This window comes from Ambystoma mexicanum, chromosome 2q (genome assembly GCF_040938575.1).
Source record: "Ambystoma mexicanum isolate Mex_15411 chromosome 2q, UKY_AmexF1_1, whole genome shotgun sequence".
Taxonomy (NCBI): Eukaryota; Metazoa; Chordata; class Amphibia; order Caudata; family Ambystomatidae; genus Ambystoma; species Ambystoma mexicanum.
Genome location: NC_090924.1, coordinates 286,249,090 through 286,268,902, shown reverse-complemented (window position 1 = coordinate 286,268,902; position 19,813 = coordinate 286,249,090).

Here is a 19,813-nt window from a genome sequence, read left to right as displayed (position 1 = left end):
GGGACATGTGCAGGGGTGCAGGGTAGTCCCCTGTGGTGTGCGCCGCCTGCAGGGGCCGTGGAGGGTGTAGAGGGAACAGCTGGGAGGACCCACACGGCCAATTCACGTGTGGGACTCCACGGCACCCCCTAAATACACGTACACTGGTGGATTCGCGTGTGGAATTTGCTGCTCACCCGGAGTACACGTACCCTGCTGAAATTGCCAATCGCGTATGGAACTTCCCGCGAACCCCGTAATACACGCACACGCTATTTTTCACACAGCGGGTGTCCGTGTTTGTCGGTACCCCTTTGCACCTCATTTGTCCTAGAGGGCCACTGTATGGACCATTCATCATAGCTGTATATGGGTGCTTTTTGTTAGCGCACATTTTGGCGCTCATTTATTCCAGGTGCAGGGACGCTACCGCCTGCTTTCTTATGGCGTACTTGTTTGGCCCTGTGCGCATCTTTGACCGTGCACTGGTTTGCCCTATTCGATTCCATGAATATGAGTTGTAGGCGAGCGTGTGGGCGTTCCGCGCACTTGCCTCCTATACTTCCCCCGTGACGCCCATATTTTCACGCGTTGTTCCCCATTCCGAGTGTTACGCCCCGTGTTCCGCCTTCTTTTGTAATGTGCGCCATGCTATCTGCGATTTCGCAGCGGCCGTGGCGCACGCCGTTGGATGACCTGTGCGCCGGCGTGCGCCGCGCACTTTTTCAGAGCACATCCATTATTTTTCTCGTGCACGGACTTCCATGAATCGATGTGAGCTGGTTTCCCTGCGATTTTCGCAGTTGCACTGCGATTTTCACACTTTTACTGCGAATCGCATGTTTTGGCACCTCTGCGCCGGAATTTGCGGCGCAACTTAATTCCATGAATTGGCCTGTATGTTTCTCTGGGACAGATACCCTGGAATTTGTGTCTTTTTGTTATTATGTCAGCTGATTAATTAGACTTAGAGTCACAAACTACAGTTCCCTTTCATCCTATAAGTAATCTGTTCAAAATGTCACTTTTTATTACATGGCACATTACAGCCAGGGAACTCCTTCGTCTACAATGAATGTAGCACACAATAAAATGATTTTTATTTTTAATATACTGCAGATTCTTTTGAGGGTATGACGTCGTTTCATCGCAGGATGTTTTTTCGCAGGGGGTTTTACTGCAATTTTTTTTAACAAAAAAAAAACTCAGTTAATTTTTAGGGGGGTTAGGCATATATGTATATAATATATAAATATAATGTAGTTATGGCTAAGTTGCTGTATCCATAGGAAGAGCACTATTTGGGCGGCTTATAACTTTGCTCACCCTGGACGGATGCTCACCAAACTTTGCAAAAAAAGTATAAGCGTCCAGGGGGGGCAAAGTTATAGGAGGAGTCCCAAAACTTTTTTTTTCCCATAGACTGAATGGGAAAAAACTTTGCGCACGGCCACAGGCCAAACCGCTGGACGGATTTACACCAAATTTGCGGCAGGAGCGGGGGCTTGGTCCCGAAAACGTGCTTTTGCAAATTTGGTGTAAATCTGTTCAGTAGTTTTTTATAAAATGACCAAAACGTAAGGCAAAAAAATTAGTGATATCTGTGTTCGCTTCGCGGACGGCCTTCCCTGTTCGCTCCGCGGACAGCACCCCGATTGGCCCATGGCCTTGCGTCATGTCCGCTGACATGCGACGTGTTCACTGATTGGACGGCGAGGGGCATGGAGCGCGTCAGATTCTCTGTGGCGCCCGCCATCTTGTATTCGCCGTCGATCGCATACAGCGCGGTGAAACGTGGATAAAAAATTGTATTTAGTGCCGTGTGTTGGTGTGTAAGAGTGTTTGGGCAGGGTGGGGGAGTATGAGATAGGTTCAATGTTTTGTTTTTTTATGTGCTAGACGTTTTTGTTGCGTTCGATTTGTCCGCGGAGAACACGGCTGTTCTGACATTTTGTAAATTAACTAAATGGTGGGGTGTTTAGAGGACGGAGTATGTGTCATTTTTGTTCGCAAGGAAGGTAAAAATGAGCTATGAAAACTCGCGGTGTACTTAATTGTTCGTAAATACACAAACTGGGGGTGTCCTCAGGACTCTGTCCGTATTGTAATCTGTCTAGTTGAATGTGTTCTAAGAACACTCGCGGTGTCCCGAAATGGTTGCAATTACACAAAATGGGGGTGTTCTGAGAACGTTGTTTGTATTGTTCGTTGTCAGGGTGAAAGTGTTTTAAGACCACTCCTTTTGTCCGCTAATAGTACAATTTCCTATGGGCGTCAACCGACTTTTTGTCCACTAAAGAAACGATAAATCCGGCTGGTGTGCGCCGACATTATGTGATAATCCTATGTCTGGCGCTATTGACCTGGCTGACTTGCTTTTGCGACACTAAATCATATCTCCCGCCCCTAAGCCTGATATTATCAAAGCATTCATATTCCCCGCCTCTCTCCGTGACGTTACAGGGTGCGTCATCAAATGCGCCCAATCCTCTGCAGTCCTAAGTGACTTTACACAGAACCCGGAAGACAACACATATTATGTCACAACACAGCGCGCCACAATTCAGAATATGAAACAGTGATTTAAAAGCAAACAGCATGATTGTAAATTTTGTAAAGTACATTTATTTGACATCAAATGTTTAGAGAATATTCAGCAATTTGCATTTGTCTTTGTTGTCGATCCGCAAAAGTTCATGTTGATGCACGCGATGTTCCTTTGCGGTACAGAGGGTGTTAGATCAGCTTACAACTCAGTGCGCCACAATTCGGAATATGAAACTGTGGTTTAAAAGTAAACAGCAGGATTGTACATTTGGTAAAGTACATTTATTTCACATGAAATGTTTAGTGAATATTCAGCGATTTGCTATTGTCTCTGCTGTTGATCAGAAAAAGTTTATTTTGAGCCACGCGTTGTTCCTTTGCGGTAGATAGGCTGTTGGTTTATGATAAAAGCAGTAAATGGTCGCTATGATAATCGGAAGGTTGCTCCAACAACGAGCCATTAGACCACCCTATTGGTTGGCATGTTGTTTGTAGCCGCTAGTACTGCGTAAGGGCATATTGGTCCTTGGCGATTGTACCATAAAATGGTGAGGGTCATGAAGTTGCATATTTGGACCTGCACCTGGCAGTTGAAGACCCCATCCGCTGGAGTCTGTAAATCGTGACATAGGCAAAATGGGGCCACATACCTGTTTTAAAAAACATAAATTAGTCTCACCAGCGGATCTTCATTAAAAATCATCATTTTATTTATTAGGGCATGAAACTATTTGCTATCGAAGATAGTGCAACGGAGTATGTTAATAATAAAATAAGAATATTCTCCCATTCATATAGCGCTAAGAACCGTGAGGTATCTAAGCGGTGCTTATTATTAACCACGGTGTGTGGTGCTCATTTATTGACCACAGAAGGATGAAAGGCTGAGTTTGGCCTTGCCAGGATTCGAACTTGCGTTAGCAAGGTGTGCACGGATGTCAAAGCGAGCGTTGTACTCGCTGTGCCACTTGACAGGCTACAGTGAAGTGGCACAGCGAGTAGAGCGCTTTACCGCCTATAGACCGGTTAAATTATTTCTATTAACCCACCCTGTGTCGTCTGCCTTTTTCAGAGCCCTCTAAACGACAGGGGATCAATTTGGCGGTGATAGTGCGCGGTAGAAAACATTATGCCACTTTCAACGAACAAGTTCAACTTGAGCGGTCTTTAATGCTACGCTATTGTAATTATATTTGGTATAAAATAATCTAAAGGGTTACTTACAGTACAATTGCAATTTCCATTGTCTACGAGTAGTGCAGTCCGAAAAATACGACTCCGCGTGTGCGAACGATCTTTCGCATAGTGATATAATATATAAAAGTGGTTTAGTTTCAGAAATGTCATCCTTATCTTCTCTTATGTTTTAGCAACACTCCTTCAAGAGAAGTCTTTCATCACAATCTCTGTCTGTCAAGGTCAAAACACAATACAACCTTATAGTCTGCTTCGTGAGCCTCTCCGGGGCCCGAGAAAAAAATGGAAGCAGCTGACCTTCACTGTGAACGAGCATAAATTCTTACTTTGCAACATTCTGTGTAAAGCCATCTGTGAGACGTTGGTTTTTGCACGCCATGTTTGTATATTGTTTGCGTGATATTAAAAAAAGTTTGTTTAAGGGACGTTATGGTTCTAAGTACAGCCGAAAGACCCCAGAAAATCGCAAGTTATGGTGAGCTATGAAAAATAACTCGCGCCACCACCGTGCACTGCTAAGACTAACACCCACGACATCAAAGATGACATCGCAAATGTCATTGATGAAATCACTGATGACATCACATGTGTATGTACTTTTCATGGAATTTGTGTACTAGGGATTTTTATTATAATGTTGCGAAAAAAGTGTCAAGGATATTGCAATAAATATCACACCGTTATTAGTGCTTTGAACGATGCATTGATATAAATAGCATTGTACTATGGGATTCTATCTAGTATACTGAGCTCTAATGGAGAAACATAGCATTGTGTGCAGAGTAAAAGATGAAAGTATAATATTTGTAATGTTAATATGTTGAATAATGAAATGATAATTGTCCTGAAATGTTCGAAAATTCACAAAATGGGGGTGTTCTGAGGACGTTATTCGTATTGTGTGATTGCTTAGCTGTATGCAATGAGGGAATGGCATAGAGAGTAAAGTGGACGCCGTCAGCGGACACCGCGTCTGTTCGTGGACAGGGTGTGCTACATCCGGGTTTTTCCAGGAAATCCAACATGGAAAGAAGACTGTACGGATCAGCCAATCAGATGTCGAGGTTGTGGATTTGTGTTGAAAGAGACTGTGTGTAGTGAAGATGGCAGAAGTGGAGAAAGTCAGGGTGTTGGTGATCGGAGATATGTTTGTGCATGGTTTACAGCAGTATCCTCAATGCAGGCATGTTGCAAAGAACTTTGATGTGAAAGGAGTGGAGGTGGTGTGGAGCACTGTGCCTGATTGCAATGTACAGGGAATTGTACAAGTTTGTGAGTATATGGCCACGATGAACAGTCCGCATGTGGTAGTTTTGCACTATGGTGCTTTCCATTTGGGCAACGTCAATGTCCCTACTTTGTTGGCTGATTTGGAATGCCTGGATCAGGCCGTAATGAAGATCCTTCCAAATGCAAAAGTAATTTTTTCTGGATTACTACCTAGGGCAATATGGGACAATAGTTCAGTTTTTTGTCCTCAGCAAAACATTGCTAGGTGTGTCATCAACCGAGGCATGTGTGCCTTCATGCTTAGAGCTGCTATGTTCTTCTGTAATAATGAGAATATTGATGCCAGAAATGCTGTTAATTTTAAAGAAGATGGCATTTCTTTATCTTTTACGGGAAATGCCTTTCTATTTTGGAATGTAAGGGTTGCTTTGGAGAAGGTTATGTGAAGATTGTAGGAGTAAAGTAAGAAAAAAAACAAGACAAAAAATACAAAATAACAGGTGTCTGTCAAGCATCTGTAAAAAAAAAACGGCTCTTTTCAGAGCCAATTTCAAAGGGGAAATGGGGCACACTATTTAAATTTACATTCACCACGCTCAGATTTTCGATATGTCCGCGGACTTGGTGGTAGTCCGCGGACATGAAAATCACTACGAGGGGGTTAGTATGTTCTATGTTACATGTATATGAAGTCAGGGATATTATGGTTAAGTTGTGATACTAAAAACCTATGAAATTCAGTGAAAAAACTTTGTTGAAGGGACGTTATGGTTAAGTTGCGCTACTAAAAACCTATGAAATTCAGTAAAAAAACTTTGTTAAAGGGACGTTATGGTTAAGTTGCGCTACTAAAAACCTATGAAATTCAGTGAAAAAACTTTGTTAAAGGGACGTTATGGTTCAAAGTAAAACCGAAAAACCCCTGAAATTCGGCAGTTATGGTAACATAAGCAACCATAACTCGCGCCACCGTGCACTGCTAACACTAACACCCAGGACATCAAAGATGACATCACAAATGTCATTGATGACATCACTGATGACATCACATGGCTGGCTCTCCCTTTTTATCCTTTACTGACATATCAAAGCCACATAGTTTTCTTCAGTAACAGTCAGGAAGTAAAAATTGAAAAGGTACTATATTTGTAGACTTAGGGTCAAGTCACATCATATGAAACATGTACATAGTGGAAGACACAGGCTTGAAAGAGAGCAATCCTTTCTGTGCATGAAGATAATCATTAGGGTTATCAGCACTTTCTCATAGTTTTATTTTTATTACTCTACCTTCCCTGTATATGCTCATATTTGTATACATTATACTCACTCTCCTTTCCTTTGGGTGAAGTCACATCATGTGATACACATACATATGGTAAGTAGCAGCTTTGAAAAAGAGCAATAGTTTCTCTGCATAAAGACAATTAGTTAGGTTATTAACTCTTTCTGCTACTATTTCTGCTTTTTTGTTTACTTCACTGTCCCTGTATATACTCATATTTGTATGTGTTGTTGTCTCTTTGTGTTTTGTCTGTAATAATTATGTATTAAGTGGGTTTTATTATCTACTTATTACATGTTTCACAGTACGCAAAACTCTAATAAGAAAGCAGTTATCATTTCAGTATTCAACATGGCAAGATTATGAATATGACACCTTCATCATGTATGCTGCACACACTGCCTATGTTTCTGCATGAGTAGCTTAGTATACTGGATAGAACTTCATAATAGAATGCTATTTATATCAATGCATTGCTTAATGCACTAATTAGCTCATGATATTTATCCCAATGATCCTTGACAGTTTTTGGTCAGCATTATAAGAATCCCTTGTACAGAGTTTTTATGAAAAGTAAATGCACATGTGATGTCATCAGTGATGTCATCAATGACATTTGTGATGTCATCTTTGATGTCCTGGGTGTTAGTGTTAGCAGTGCACGGTGGCGCGAGTTATGGTTGCTTATGTTACCATAACGGCCGAATTTCAGGGGTTTTTCGGTTTTACTTTGAACCATAACGTCCCTTCTACAAAACATTTTTTTCACTGAATTTCATAGGTTTTTAGTAGCGCAACTTAACCATAACGTCCTTTTAACAAAGTTCTTTTACTGAATATATATATATATATATATGAGCAAGCGGCGAGTCAGCCGCAAAACGGGTAAACGCTGCGTTAACGCCTCAAATACGAGGAGTGTTGCACCTGGGAGGACCTACACTTGGGTCATTATCTATTTTCTATTTTTGGAATGGATTTCCATTGTTTTTTAATGCGATGCATTTTTACACTGTGAAGTAAATAAAGGAAGAAACAAAAAAAGAAAAACGTTGGTGTGGACCCTAACTTCTTTCCATTTTGGGCCAGCATGGTACTGTGGAGAGTGCAGCTCGAACTCTCTACATGAAAGTAGAATTGCCAATATATATATATATATATATATGTATATGGGGTTTGGGTGTTCGAGAATAGCAAAAAAATTAAAAGGGATCAGGGGATGGGAGGACCGTTCCAAAAATAAAAAATAAAAAATATGATTTCCACTGTAAAAACCTCTGTGAAAAAACATCCCGCGATGAAATGACATGGAACCCTTTTGAGTAGGCCTCCAACCCGTCTTGCACCCAACCACCACAAACAACCAGTGTCACAATGGTCTAGGAACCAGGCCAGTGTGTGTTAATAAGATATTTTATTAAATTATTATTCAATGTAAATGACAATAATCAAAATACAACAGACACCAAAATTGTGGCAACACAAATGCAATATCCTCTCTAGAGTAACCAAATGGAAATGGGCTGTTACACTCACTTTTGTTATAATGACAAACAGGAAAATACAATCAGGTTGAAATAGACTGTTACACTCACTTTTGTTTTAATGACAAAACAGGAAAAAAACAATTCCCACAAAATGATATCACCTACAGTTAAGCACACCGTTTTGGGTTTAATAGATCAGAAGCAAATAGGAATTAGTATGGTAATGCACACAACAAACAGACAAATTCGTTTTTTAGTTACAAGGAGAATAATTATTTTGAGGCAACACCTAACTGACTATAACAATTAAATAAAAACACCAGGAACAAGATGGTTGATTCGAATTGCAAACAACAAGAGGGGTCCTGGGAGTCCCTCTGTCAGACATCAGTCCTGGTTAGAAGAGACTTAGCCAGTGAGTCTTTAGCTCACTATCTTTCACAGAGGAGAAATATCCAAAACAAGTCAGTCTTTGTCCTGCCCTGGGGCATTCCAGTACTGAAATGCTAGGCAATTCTCTTCTAAACAAGAGTACCAACAGCAATCCCAGACAGGTGTTTCGGTCTGGTTGGACCTCATCAGTAAGGTGGAGCTGCACCTCTCTAAGAATAGTGAACAAGGGGTCCATGTCTGAACTCCCCTAGTAACTTAGGGTGAGACCCAAAGTTACTTACAATATGCAAATAACAAGGGGGCCCTGGGAGTCCCTCTCCTAGATATCAGTCCTGGTTAAGAGAGACTTACCCAAAGTCTTTAGCTTACTATCTTTCAAAGAGGAGAAATATCCAAAACATATCAGTCTTTGTCCTGCCCTGGGGCATTCCAGCACCGATATACTAGGCAATTTTCCTCTGATCAAGAGTAACAACAGCAACCCCAGACAGGTGTTTTTGTGTGGTAGGACCTCATCAGTAGGGTGGAGCTGTGCCTCTCTATGAATAGTGAGCAAGGGGTCCACGTCTGGATTCCCCTAGTAATTAGGGTGAGACCCAAAGTTACATACAATATGCAAATAACAAGGGGGGTCCAGGGAGTCCCTCTGCCACACATCAGCCCTGGTTATGAGAGACCTACCCAGAGTCTTTAGCTCACTATCTTTCACAGAGGATAAATACACAAAACATATGCCCGGGGGCATTCCAGCACCGAAATGCTAGGCAATTCTCCTCTGAACAAGGGTACCAACAGCAACCCCAGACAGGGTTTTCGGTCTGGTTGGTCCTTATTAGTAGGCTGGAGATGTGCCTCTCTAAGAATAGTGAGCAAGGGGTCCAGGCCTGGATTCCCTTAGTAACTTAGGGTGAGACCCAAAGTTACTTACAATATGCAAATAACAAGAGGGGGGGTTCTGGGAGTCCCTCTGCCAAACATCATTCCTGGTTACGAGAGACTTACCAAGAGTATTTAGCTCACTATCTTTCACAGAGTAGAAATATCCAAAACATATCAGTCTTTGTCCTGTACTGGGGCATTCCAGCACCAAAATGCTAGGCAATTCTCCTTTGAACAAGAGTATAAACAGCAACCCCAGACAGGTGTTTTGGTCTGGTTGGAACTCATCAGTAGGGCTGAACTGTGCCTCTCTAAGAATACTGAGCCACGGGTCCACACCGGGATTCTCGTAGTAAATTAAGGTGAGACCCAAAGTTCCAAAGTTACTTACAATATGTAAATAACAAGGGGGGTCATGGGAGTCCCTCTGCCAGATATCAGCCCTGGTTATGAAAGACTTACCCAGAGTCTTTAGCTCACTATCTTTCTCAGAGGATAAATATCCAAACCATATCAGTCTTTGTCCTGCCCTGGACATTCCAGCACAGAAATGCTAGGCAATTCTCCTCTGAACAAAAGTACCAACAGCAACCCTAGACAGGTGTTTTGGTCTGGTTGAACCTCATCAGTACGGTGGAGCTGTGCCTCTCTATGAATAGTGAGCAAGGGGTCCACGTCTGGATTCCCCTAGTAACTTAGGGTGAGACACAAAGTTACTTACAATATGCAAACAAGCGGGGTACATGTATTCCGGGGTACACAAGAAGCATTACACGCAATTCCGCTGGTGCGAGCGGGGTACGTGTATTCCAGGGTACGCGAGTAGCATTACACTCGATTTCACTAGCGTGAGTGGGGTACGTGTATTCCGGGATATGCAAGTGAGCATTAAACATGATTTCACTGGCGCGAGCGGGGTACGTGTATTTAGGGGTACGCGAGTGAGCATTACCCGCAATCTGGCAGTGTGGGTGCTCCTGGGTGTGCCCTCCTCCCCACCCCATGCCCAGCAGGCAGCCCACACCACAAGGGACACTCCTACAATACCTGGCCATGGCCCACAGGCAGCCCATCCACCCTGACCATGCCCCGCAGGCAGCCTATCCACCCTCCCCATGCCCCGCAGGCAGCCCATACCACAGGCAACACCCATAGGACCCCTTGCCATGCCCCGCAGGCAGCCTATCCACCCTCCCCATGCCCCGCAGGCAGCCCATACCACAGGCAACACCCATAGGACCCCTTGCCATGCCCCACAGTCAGCCAATCCACCCTGGCCATGCCCCACAGGCAGCCCACATGGCACATGCACTTTGAGCCCCAACACATCTCCCCCACACCAGTGACAGGCACCTGCCAGCAGGCACCGTCACATGTCCCCCCACCCCACCCCCATTGATGGCAACCTGCCAGCAGGCCCCAGCACATGTCCACCTACCCCAACCCCATTGACGGCAACCTGCCTGCAGGCCCCGACTCATGTCCCCCCCACCATTAATGGGCACCTGCCAGCAGGCCCCGACACATGTCCCCTGACCCCACCCCCATTGACAAGAACCTGGCAGCAAGACCTGACTCACGTCCCTCCACCCCCATTGAAGGCAACCTGCCAGCATGCCCCAACTCATGTCCCCCCACCCAATGTGCTGTCAGAATAGAGGCCCATGTCAGAAATGCCAACCCAAATTCCAAGACACACCGCAGCACTCCAGTCCAAACACACAATCATATATTGTACCCACTCCCCACTAAAAACACCAGCCTTGACATTCAAAAAATCACACGCATGCACCCAAAGACATGTCCAACAGAGCCACACAGTGGTTAGACATGACAGAGTAATGGGCAGTGACACATGCACAAAACTAATGAGAGTAGACCACACCAATAATGAATATTTGTGAAATGTATTAAAAAGATAACAAAATGACAAATTCAAAATCACACACGCAAATGAACCCATTTTCAATGCAATACCAAAAACAAAGGTAAATCCAAGGAAAAATAAAAATCAAAGACATGAAAACTGAAAAGTGGTCCATTGCCAAACTCCACAGAAATAAAAACAAAAGTTGAAAAACAAAAAATACCATTACTCCATGGGATGAAAAAAAAAGAATGTATGTACATGTCCGGAACTATCCACAATGTAAGTCACAGGGGTCCATGATCCCAAAAACAAAAGAAACCTATCAAAAATCTAATCAAAAACAAAACTATATTCAAAAAGGAGGAGCAAAATTCATGGACTCAAAATCATAAATTAAATGAAAGGACACCTATGCCTAAATAACTATGTACAGAGGAGGTGGGCTAGTCCGATGGCTCACTCCTTGATGTTCCGGGATAGGGCATCATTGAACTCCACATCGATGTCCCGGAGGCGGGCCTGTTCCCTGGCCTCGAGGGCTTGCAGGGATGTTGCCATGGACTCTTCCAAGTCCCTACGAGTTGCCACGAGGATCTCAGCCCGCCTCAATGCCCAGTGCATGGAGTTCTCTGCCCTGACCATCGTGAGCTGTGCCCTCTCCGCCTGCCGCCACCGCTCTGCATCGATTTGCTGACCCAACCACTGCCACACAGAAGACACTTGCAGTCCTGGGTCCTCCTGCCCGTCGGCCGATGCCTGTTCCTGGGATGTTGTTGGCCCGAGGGATGACGTCTCCCACGCCGAGCCTGCTGCTGCCTCAATGCCAAAATCCTCTGCCACCACGATGGCCTTCGGGCTGATGGAATCCACCAGCACTGTTGTGCATGTGCCCTAATTGATGATGCCTGCACATCCTCCATTTGCTGTGGTCCAGTTGGTGGTGTGACCACCCCTTCTGGACCCCTGACTCCCAACTGTGGCAGGGATGTGCTCTCCACCAGCCTGGCCGCGGGCTCTGGGGCAGCTTCACAGTGGGCCCAGGTGATACATGGGAGGGAAGACGGCACAGAGGACGACTGGCGCATAGGGGATGCAGTTGAGGAGGGGGTCGCAAGAGCGTCCAGCACATGGATGAACCCTGCACCAGTGACCTGTCCTAGCAAGTCGAGACGGCCAAGCAGGTTTTCTAAATGACATGCACGGTCCTGCCTAAAACCATGCAAGTCATCCCAAATACCATGTGTGTGCAATTCCATACCGATTGGGACAGGCTGCACATGGTCACGGATTGCCACGTCCGCAGGTAGAGGATGGCCAGTAATTGTAGATGCATCCCCTACCTGCGTATGGGCCTGGACAGAGGCATCCCTGCTGGTGCAGGATGATGCAGTCACAGGATCAGGGACAGGATTACACATAGGCACTTGTTATGCTCACCTGATATCCCCGGGGGCATCTGGAAGGCTCTGAGGTCTGGAACCCTGAATGCGTTAGTTGTCCACTGCTGAATAATGAATCTGCAATTACAGGAGGGAAGATTTGTTAAAGCTGTCTCTAATGGGTGAATCTCCCACCTCCCTCTGACCGATTCCCTTTCCACTGGATTCTTTTCTCACCTTAGTTATTTGTAGGGTGAGCTATCCGTCCTGTGTTTCTCATGCAGAGGCGCTTGACCTTTGTTGGCGAGACGCCCGAGTTGCTTCACTGGTGCAGTACACCTTCCTTGGGCCGAGGCCTGCTGTGACCCCGAATCTGCTGGTAGGCAGGTAGGTTTGTTAATTGTAAGTCTTTGTTCTGTTTATGGTGGGAATTTGTTCATGTCTTTATCTCCTTCTTTTCAGGTGCGAAGGTCTTGATGCTGGCGTGCCAGATGGAGAGGCACGTTTTCTAGGTAAGAGAAAGCACGAAGCGCAGTGCCTTTATTGTCTTTTAAAGCTAACCTGTGTTTTTTTCTTCTTCTCCTCACAGGCCGCTGTGGTGCTGCGAGTGAATGAGAGCGTGATGAAAAACAGGTCCCCGGAATCCGTTAAGGTAAGTGCAGCACTGTGCGGTTGTTTAATATTGAAAGCAAACCTGAATATGTCTCTTTTCCTTTGCAGATGTTGCTGTGGTGCTCCGGATGGAAGCGTGGCGTAGCGGGATGGAATTCAGGTAAGACTGATGGAATTCGAGGTTTTGGAAGCGCGCCTTCTAATATTGTGTTTTCCCTTTCTCATTATTGCAGGTCGCAATGTTCGAACAGCAGCTGTGGTAGTGGTTCGCCGGAAGTCCTAAAGCTAGTACTCACAGATGAGTGATGCTTCTTCTTCTCTCTGATTCCACAGATTGCAGCCCAGTTGAGATGCTGAGTGCTGCATGGTATTTTCTCAGGTAAGACAGAATTATCTTTTTCTTGTTCTTGCAGGATTACAGGAAGATGCTGAAGACCAGAAGCTGGACACGGTGAGCGTCACGCCCAGGTAAAGTAGTACCAGGCAAAGTAGTTCCAGGCCTGCCACACCCAAAACACTAGACCGCATGGCTTGGTTCTTAGAACTAGACTGTGTGGGTGCATCCATGTTGGATTTAAAGGCCCATGTACATAAATGGGACCTAGTTTGAACAGCCCTTCCTTCCTACATATAAGCCATGTGCCAAAGGCCTTTTGCAGTGGTTTTAAGGCCCTCAGGGTTCTGGTGGGAGCCTGCTTGTGGCACAACGTGTGCTGCCTCACAGTGGTCATGACAGCACTTCCCTCCAAGGCCCCTCTCATGGTATCCTTCCTGTCCAGTCCGGGTTTGGTGGGGTTATCCAGGTGAAACCTCTTAATCAGACGTGGTGCGTGAATATGTTCACTTGGTTCCCAAGTTCTGTTTTGAGGCCCGTACCCTTTCCAGTCCACTAAATAGTATAACTTAGATCTGATACGTTTCGAGTCCGGGATGTTTTTAACTTCAAATTCCAGCTCTCCATCAACTAGCACAGTTTTTGGTGGTGTTAAGACTCGGGTTCCTGGTTGTACAGGTTTTACAAGTGACACATGGAACACCGGATGAATTTGCATACTTGGTGATAAGGCTAACTTGACGGCCACAGGATTTATCACCAATTCGATGGTATAAGGTCCTAGATATCTTGGACGAAAGGTCCGGGTACCTTTTTTGGGCACATGTTTTGATGCCAACCAGACTTCGTCTCCAACTTGGTAATTGGGAGCTTTCTTTTGATGCCAGTCTGAGAATTTTATTTTGTCTGTCTTAGGCTTTCAGTAAATGTTCATTTGCCTTTTTGAGGGCTTGGGTTATGCTTGATGTGTAGAGTCTTTACCGCTGGCATTTCCAAGGTCGTGGGGGAGTCTAGTTCAGAGGTACGTGGATGTCTTCCGTATATTGTGTAGAACAGGCTTTGTCCCGTGCTGGTGTGTATGGAGTTATTGTATGTGCATTCCGCTATCCATAACAAGTCTTTCCAATTCTCTTCCACTTGATGCAGCATGCAACGTAGATACTGTTCTAATGTCTGGTTTGTTCTTTCTGTTTGTCCATCCGTTTGGGAGTGATGGCTAGTGGATAATCAAACATCGATTTGTGCCATGGCACAACATTCCTACAGAAGTTGGATACTAATTGGCTTCCACGATCTGAGATTAGGACTGAGGGGAAACCATGCAGTTTTATAATCTGTTCAAGAAATGCTTTTGCCAGACCGGTAGTGTTAGGAAGTCCTTTGAATGGATTGAAATGTGCCATTTTAGAGAACAGGTCTCCAACCACCAGAATGGTATTAAAACCTTGACAGGGAGGTAAATCCGTAATAAAATCAAGAGAAAGAGTATGCCAGGGAGCCGGTGGAATATCCAGTGGTTGTAGGAGGCTAGCTGGTTTATGTTTTTGTGATTTATTCTGTGCACATATCCCACAGGATAGAACAAATCGAGCAATGTCCTTATGCCAGGTTGGCCATCAATAATTCCTTTTAACCTTGGCTAGAGTCTTAGAAATTCCAGGATGGCCTTTGATCAGGGAATCATGATAACCAGACATGACCAATTCTTGCAGAGCTTTACTTGGTAGATATAGTTGTTCTGTGAAGTAGGATAATCCATCCAGAACCGTGTGATGTTCATTTTGGGAATTCCATTTCTGCAAGATCTGGGGTTCATTAAGGTTTGAACCTTATCTTGAAGTTCACTCAGAGTCAATGTGGTGGTGAGTACCAGTAGTTTATCACTTGGGATGATGGCAACAGGGTCCAGGGTACTGTTCGTTTTCTCTTCAACACCCATACGAGACAAGGCATCGGCCTTCCCATTCCGAACTCCCGGTCGGTATGTTATTACATAATCATAATCAGCGAAAAATAGAGCCCACCACAAGTGTCGTGACGATTGGGCTTTTGCTGACTTTAGGTATTGAAGGTTTTGGTGATCTGTGATTACTGTGATGGTATGTCTGGCACCTAATAGATACTGCCGCCAGGCTTTGAAGGCTTATTTTATTGCCAACAATGCTTTGTCTGTAATTGCATAGTTAAGTTCTGGTGGTGAGAATTTACATGACCAAAAGGCCTCAGGGTGTAATTGGCTCTGTATCTCTTTGAAAGAGAACTGCTCCCATAGCTACGCTGGAAGCATCATTTTCCGCTACATAGGCGAGATCAGGGCGAGGATGTCATAAACTTGGCGCAGAGGTGAATCTTTTCTTGAGTTCTTGAAAGGCCTGCTCCGCCTATTCAGTCCATTGGAATTTTTAGTTGTTTTTTCTCAGTAACGATGTGATTGGGTGGACTATCCGTGAGAAATCTGAAATAAATCAGCAATAAAAATTTGCAAAGCTGAGCATGCTTTGGGTTCCTTTAAGTGAAGAAGGTGACGGCCAATTAGGGATGGCATCTACTTTGTGTAAATCCATCTCAACTCCCTTTGGCGAGAAACAAAACCGTGGAACTCAACTTCGGTGACATGGAAGGAGCATTTCTCGAGTTTAGCGTACAGTTTGTGCTGGCAAAGTTTTGCAAGGACTGAGCAAACATGATCCACATGATCTCTTTCAGAGGGGGAATACACCAGGATGTCATCAATACAGAAAAGGGCACAGACATGGATTAATTCCCATAATACATCATTCATGAAGTATTGGAACGCTGCAGGAGCGTTGCACACCCCGAAAGGCATTAACTGATATTTGTACAGGCCATACTTGGTGAGAAATGCGGTTTTCCATTCATCCCCTTTCTTAACATGTTCAAGGTGATATGCTCCTCTGAGGTCTAGTTTGGTGTAGATTCGGGCATCCTTGACTTGGTCCAACAGTTAGGGATAAGGGTCAAAGGGTAGAGGTTTTTTACTGTGATTTGATTAAGTACACAGTAATCGATGCAAGTCCTCAAATCTCCTTCCTTCATGGGTACGAAGAATAAGGGAGAGGCTGCTGGTGACTTTGATGGATGGATAAACCCATTAGCCAGGTATTGATCCAGATATGACTTCAAGTGGAGATTTTCGGTTTCCGTAAGTGCATAAATTCGACCACAAGGAACCTGTGGGCCAGGTATCAGGTCGATCTGACAGTCATAGGGCCTATGTGGCGGTAATGTGTTAGCCTGTTCCTTCTGAAAAACATCTTGATAATCCTGATATTCTTTTGGTAAGGTGTCCATTGGTTCCCTGATCCCCGATGCTATTCCTTGAACAGATTTCAGGTTTGGCTGTGGTATAGATTTCGGATAGCAAGTGTGGGCACATTCGTTGGAAAAGGTCAGTCTCTTTGCACACCAATCTGTGTGGGGATTGTGAGTTACTAACCATGGCATCCCTAAGATCAACCGGAACTGATGAGCTTTTTATGAGGTCAAACGTGATTGCTTCTTGATGTCCATCCTGACACAGAAGGGTTAATTCTGTTGTGCATTGCGTTACTGGTCCCGAAGCAATTTCTGTAACGTCAACAGTAGTTACCTTTTCAGTTGTTGATTTTGTGCATAAGGGAAGTCCCAGTTCTGTTGCCAGATCTCGATCTATGTAATTAATAATCCTTCTCACTCGACAAGCGGACCTCTACGCTTGCCGGGCCTGGTAGTTTTCCGATTCCTTTCCATCATCTTCTTTCTCTGTAGCACCTACCACCTTCCTTGGAGGTTTCACTGGGCATTCTTTGAAGTAGTGACCCGATTTACTGCAGTATAGGCATAACTGTAGCTGTCTCCTCTTGTCTCTTTCACCCTTAGTTAAAGGGGGTCAAACTCCTCCAATCTGCATGGGTTCTGTGGTATTTTGTGATGGATGTTGAACATTATCTTTTGAACGTACCTACATGGCACGATTTTCGAGTCTACCTCTGTCTGTTCTTTAATCATGTAATCTGTGGTCCACTGAACTACCAGGTTGATAAACTCTGCAGTCTTTAGTTGGGTCTACCACTTGAGCAAGGACATCCTTCAGGTCTCCTCGTAGGCCCCAATGAAACAACATGGTTTGTTTTATCTTCTAGCCACCCCGCTTCTACAACCAGTCTATTAAAGGTGGCAATATAAGTCAGCAAATCTTGATTCCCTTGGAGGAGGGACAGGAGTTCGTTATCAAGAACTTGTCCATGCAAGTGTCGAGCAAATAACTTTTCCATCTCCTGTTGAAAACCCCTGAGGTTCTGCAGTAATGGGTCATCCCAGCTCACTAAAGGTACTGACCAGTCTGTGGAACTTCCACTCAAATATGATAACACAAAGGCCACGCTCGCCTGGTCGTTTGGGAAAGCCCCAGGCCTACAAAGAAAATGGAGGCGGCACTGGTTCATAAATGTTGCGTACCTTCTGGGGTCTCCATTAAACCATTCCGGCGGTGCCAGGGGTACTGCTCCCGGCAACGTTATCTGTACTGGATTGACTGATGATGGTGTAGCGACGGATGGGGCGAATCCGGGCAATGGAACCTGCCCCGCCTGTGTTTGTAGTAGCTGTTTGCTTAGTTCATCAGTACAGTCTTTTGTGACTATTAACTCTCGTCTTAACTCTTGGTTTCCTGCCAGGCTGTGTGTACCTCAGCATGTAATTGTCCCAAAAGCTGGGCTAACTGTTCAGTTTCAGATGTCTCCATGATGCCCAGGTGGATAAGGTTTAGAGGCTTTGTGTTCTGTTACGCTCACCTGATATCCCCGGGGACGACTGGAAGGCTCTGAGATCTGGAACCCTGGATGAGTTAGCTGCCCAGTGCTGGATAATGAATCTGGAATTACAGAAGGAAGGATTTGTGATAACTGTCTCTAATGGGTGAGTCTCCCACCTCCCTCTGACTGCTTCCCTTTCCACTAGGTTATTTTCTCACCTTAGTTTTTTGTAGGGTGAGCTATCCGTCCTGCGTTTCTTGTGCAGAGGTGCTTGATGTTTGTTGGCGAGCTGCCCGAGTTGCTTCACTGGTGCAGTACACCTTCCTTGGGCCCAGGCCTGCTGTGACCCCGAATCTGCTGGTAGGCAGGTAGGTTTGTTAATTGTAAGTCTTTGTTCTGTTTATGGTGGGAATTCGTTAATGTCTTTATCTCCTTCTTTTCAGGTGCGAAGGTTTTGATGCTGGCGTGCCAGATGGAGAGGCACGTTTTCTAGGTAAGAGAAAGCGCGAAGCGCAGCGCCTTTATTGTCTTTCAAAGCTAACCTGTGTTTTCTTCTTCTTCTCCTCGCAGGCCGCTGTGGTGCTGTGAGTGGATGAGAGCGCAATAAAAAACAGGCCCCCGGAATCCGTTAAGGTTAAGGTAAGTACATCGCTGTGCGGTTGTTCAATATTGAAAGTGAACCTGAATGTGTCTCTTTTCTTTTGCAGATGTTGCTGTGGTGCTCCGGATGGAAGCATGGCGTAGCGTGGTTGGAATTCAGGTAAGACTTTTGGTTTTCTAGGTTTTGGAAGCGCGCCTTCTAATATTGTTTTTTTCCTTTCTTGTTATTGCAGGTTGCAATGTTTGAACAGCAGCTGTGGTAGCGGTTCGCCGGAAGTCCTTAAGCTACTACTCACAGGTGAGTGATGCTTCTTCTTCTCTCGGTTTCCACAGATTGCAGCCCATTTGAAATGCTGAGTGCTGGATGGTGTTTTCTCGGTTAAGACAGAATAATCTCGTTCTTATTCTTGCAGAATTACAGGAAGATGCTGAAGGCCAGGAGCTGGACACAGTGAACGTCACGCTGCGGGTTGCAGAATAACACAAAGCGTGTTCTGCAGTCAGAGTGTGGTTTGTATAGCCTTGGTAAAGTAGTACCAGGGAAAGTAGTTCCAGGCCTGCCACACCCAAAACACTAGACCGCATGGCTTGGTTCTTAGAACTAGACTCTGTGGGTGCATCCATGTTGGATTTAAAGGCCCATGTACATAAATGGGACCTAGTATGAACAGCCCTTCCTTCCTACATATGAGCCTGGTGTCAAAGGCGCCAGGACTGGCTCCAGGAGCCGTTTTGCAGTGGTTTTAAGGCCCTCAGGGTTCTGGTGGGAGCCTGCTTGTGGCACAACTTGTGCCCCCTCACAGTGGTCAGGACACACTTCCGCTGCAACCTGTGCTGCCTCCTGCCCCTGGACTGCACCACTCGTACCAGTGGAACCACCCCCTCCAGGCCCCATGCGTGGAGCTGATACAGCCGCCTCCTCAACCAAATCCCCCACCAACCGGGGTGACTCAGTGCCGTCTTCCTCAGTACACCCCTGTGGGGCTCAGCTGCCCCTTCTGCTGCAGAGGAGTCCACCTACCACCTTGGCCTCTTGGACCTCCCCTCGGCAGCTGCGACCATGGATGCGGCACCAAACTCCTCACTCCCGGAAGATATAAAAACCTGGGTGGGGAGCTGGGCCTTGCCTCTCCGGCTGGCGGTGGCATCCCTGCCACTGGGCTCCACAGCAGCGTCTCCACCCTCTTCATCAGTCGATGCTGCAGACAGGGAGAGACAGAACACAGGCATCAGGTCACTGTACAATGGTCTGCTACACACATGACAG